Raw genomic sequence first — 4,735 nt, forward strand, 5'->3', positions numbered from 1 at the left:
CTTTCAACCAGCTAATACACTTTTCACGACACGTTCCTAAATGATTCCTCGGAGATTCAACTGGTAACTTTTTTTTTCACATTAGAGATCCTCCTGGTCGCGATGCTCGGTGATCTGCTTGCTCAAGGCGAATTTTCAAAACTTTTGTACGCTTTTAAACAGTTTCAGATTTATAGTCCGTATTAATTATAATTTATAGTCGAACTTGATTTGTCTGTTAATTACGTTTTATTTTTTGTTCGATTTCTGGTTGAGTTGATGGAATTTTTTTAGTAAAAATTTTTCGATTTTCACTCAATGATTACACCATCCACGTATGGTCAACGATTTTATGTAAACACGTACACATTTAGCACAATTAACACTATCGACGATGATCGGTCGAGGAATCTGCAAAGCGAACAATTCGTTGAAAATAATAAAATAGTAGAAAAGTTCTTTTACGTCAAGAAAAGATTCAATACTGTATATTGAACTTTTGTTGCAAGTACATAAATCATTAAATTAGAACTTCTTAAACTTTCTACTGACTTTCAATAATTAAGGCAATTTTCATGTTGCGATAACCTAAATTCTCAGTATTTGAAATTGCTGACAATAAAATACATTACAGATAGAAAAAATTACTTCCTGGTTTCATTTGTATTGAAATTCGGTAATTCAAAATAATTTTTTGAATAAATGAATGAAACCAGAAATGCCCGTTACATTTTTAATATGATAAATTTTCAGTTTTCGAGACTATTCAGAACACCAAACAAAGGGAAGCTCTGCAACGTCGAACAGAATCACTCGACCAAAATAATCCTAAAGTTTCATTCACAAAAGGCTAATTAACGCGCGGATCTTGTCGCGAAAACATATCGAACGGCATCACGCGTCGAAAAATCGATCGAACAATCTTCCAGAAAAATACACTGTACGCGACCAACAGACAAAGTCCCCGAAACGTAAAGCACTTTTCGAACGATAAATAACAATAAAAAACAACGTATGCATACAACAATCAGAAATAATATTCGTTTGCAGTTTCCTCGATTTTACTCGCGTGGGTGAAACACGGTCGAACGATTTCGTAGTCCACGCAACCGTCGCGCACTACTCGCGCTCACACGAACTTATATATTTGGAAATATATTCTGCACTGAGCTGGTTTTGATCCCACGTAATACGTTCGAGGCGATTAAACCGACGAAAACACCGTGGCTCGGTAGTAAAAAGATACAGATTGAGTTTCCGGATACGAAAGTTCGCAGACGCACGTATTCCGCGGCGTGACAACTCTCTAATGGATTGACGGAAAGCAACTAGAGGTCGTGGCAAGACTCAACGTCGTCATAGAAACCGGCGGCATGCGCGCGCAGCCAATCCCTCGCCGCCGAGTTCCCGCGCCCTTCCGTTGCATGTGTTTTGCATACATTGAGTTAATGGCACCTTGTTTCGCGGCCGTCGGTGTGTGCGTGCATGACAGCCCCAGGTTCAATGTCAAGTTCCGCGCCAATGAGTTCCATCGAGTCCCACATCGAAGGGAAAAAATAGGTATCTAGGCGGGGAGATAATACAGTGTCGTTGTGAAAATTGACCGGAAGCTAACCTAATCATTTTACCGACTTTGAGACGAATGATTGACAGATATAGAGGGTGTCCCATTTAAATCGACCCACTCGAATATCTCCAAAACTGCTGACATTAAAAAATGTTTTGGAGAAAAGTTAAATGGTATCAGGGGACACACTTTCTGATGTAACTTTCTTCTATGTGGACGCGTAGAGGTCATATAGAAAGAAGTTACATCGGAAAGTGTGACCCCTGATCCATTTGACTTTTGTTTCAAACATTTTTTAATGGCGTCAACATTTCGGTGATATTCGAGTGGGTCGATTTAAATGGGACACTCTGTATAGTGTCAAAGGTCTTAGGCCTAGCTTAGAATTGTCTTAATTCTGTTTTCGATAACCCCTAAATTCTAGGATCTATAGGTTGAACCATAATATGCGGTATCCATATCAGAGATTATTACTTGAAAATAATTTTAAAAAGTGTATTTATACAAACGTTATTTGAACCGTTCACAGGTGAAAGTGACTAACTCTATTATTTGAATTTCTTCAAGTTTTAGGGCCAAAACACTAGATTGGAGCTTAACTGTTTACATTTAATATATATTTTCTTGATCATTTTTGTGGAGCTAATCATTTTGGCAAATAAACGGCTCATTTATGAGATACAGCGAATTCAGCGTTCTGTCCGATAAATTTCGACTTGTTCTACTAACTCCCCTATAATTATCAGTTATACTACTTGGACAGGTAGAACGTATACTCTGTTACGATATGAGTGTATACTATACAACATTCGGTGGAGGGAGGGATCAGAAATCCATAAGTGATCCATAAGGGGCCCTGCCGTTGACAGCACTGACCTAACCTCTTAGAACTTGCAGTATGAGATTTTTTATCACATATTTTAATAGTTAATGACATTTCGAATCGCAAATATCACACAGCAGGTTCGGGCACCTTTGAGAATTCGGTCAGTTGTCTAAGTTGTTAGTGTTAATGGCAAGATTAATTATTGTTTACGATCCTTTGTATGAAATGTTAGACGTTTTCTTTTCACGCGAGGTCTGAGTGGGGCTGAGTTGTTCAGGCAAACAAGTTTTAGCATATATGATCCAATGATGAAATGCTGTGCAGGGTAAGTACTTTATTTTTAATTTTACAAAAAAGTATTGGTTAACAACGAAAGATTGTACGAGGTGGGAATTACTGAATATTTCTATTTCAGTAAATAATTATGCAACAGATCGATGTTATTGTTAATCATTTAATGTATAAAAAGTTTATTTTTATTCTATGACATAGTTATATACACAGTTAAATTTAAGGTTAATTATCGCTGTTTATTCTTGGTTAACCAAACACGAAAGCCTGCCAATATCTTAAATTTTACGGTATTAACCACGATTTATTCTATGTTCAGAAATATTAATAAACACAAATAATGATCACTAAACTGCGAATGTTTATGCAAATATAGATTTTTATGGACTAGCTTATAGACACTGGAAACTTTACCTTATTAAGGGTTTTATCAGGTTTTAAATAATATAAAAATGCTGTCAAACTTTCTTAAATTTGTTACTAAACTGAGTTTTAAAGAGAAAAAGTTATTTATGCACTGATCGAATATACATATGTACTTTGATACTAAACGTTTGAAATCGACCGTTATGCTTCTAAAATAACTAAAGGGCATACAAGACTTGTATAAATAATATGTCTGGTATATCATTCAGTACTTCATTTAAGTATAGAAGAAACACTAAAGAAGAATACAAAAGCAACCTTGTTTTTTACGTTCTTACGTAAACTTATCCAGGTTATATTGTTTATTGACCTATAATTCTGCAATTCTATCTTATAAAATATTAATATTAGGTATATACATAACCATAAAAAAAGCTAGAAACTATCGTTACTTCAAATTCGTAAAAGAGCGCCATATTTTAATTTGGTCAAGATAAGACCTAACCCCGTGAAGGTTCAGCGTTAAAACCTGCAACTATTATTTTGGTTCTTTAACTAAAAAATTTTTAAATCAAAAATTCACATAAACCGTTTTCGATTTTTACCATTATCAAGAGATTGAGTATTCGCGTTACCCGAAACAAAACAAAAATATTTGTTACGCATAAGAAACATTACTATTTGATTCGTAGAGTAAAGTGGTTATTCGAAAATTTTTTACGGATAATTTGAGTTCTAACCCCTGAAAATGATTATACAGGTCGCGGTTATGATAATTGATGATAATCGTAATTGTTTTCCCATAAACTATAACTACGAAAGTATGCGCATATAAGCCGGTAAACGTTAGCACCATCGGCGTCGATTAAATTATTCAAAACTGTCCATCATACAGCTGCTTTGGTTCCACATGTTCATATATAATTCCTACAAGGTAAGCCAGTTAGGTAGCCATGCTCTTTTTCCAATGGCAAGCACCTCCGTGTTAGACAGTCATGCTTCTTGGAAACTATAGGGCTTTGAAAAGTATAGGTTTCTTGCTGGGACTTTAACAATCATACCATGATTATACAATGTAAACGTGTCAAATTTTATTGCCAGCTTTAAACAAGTCATGTGGGACTAACATTCGTAATAGTGTTCAATATGACTAGCAGGAGCATGCGATTTGACAGACAGAAAAAGTGAATTAATTTTATCATTAAATATCTATGAAATAATAGTAAATTTGTTATGTCAAGTGCGCTAAATATAAGCAGAAGAGTATCTTTTTTTTTCATTCCAAGCGAATTTATGTAATTTTTATACTTTTTCGTTTACCTTAACCTTCATGTTCGGTCGAATAAAAGGCTGGCATTCGTATGAAAGATTTAAAAGAAACAGAAAATATTTACATCATACTCAGTTGCTTCTGATATTACTATTGTAACATTTGCATTGCCCTTCTGTTCCGTACTTGATCGACAGAAACAAGATCGACGGCATTATAATATTTAACGACGTATCAATCTATTCAATATTTCATTCACAAAATTTCTCCCCAATGTATATTTTAATACATTACTGTATTTGAAGAAAATATCCACTCTTCTGTTTGTTAACATTCTTTTCCTTTATTCTTACATTTAATAACCAAATATTGTGAAGCATTACGTATTTTCAATTTTTATTTTGGACAATTATATTTTATTGCACAAGTATAATTG

This window comes from Dufourea novaeangliae, unplaced genomic scaffold, assembly GCF_001272555.1.
Source record: "Dufourea novaeangliae isolate 0120121106 unplaced genomic scaffold, ASM127255v1 scaffold48, whole genome shotgun sequence".
NCBI lineage: Eukaryota > Metazoa > Arthropoda > Insecta > Hymenoptera > Halictidae > Dufourea > Dufourea novaeangliae.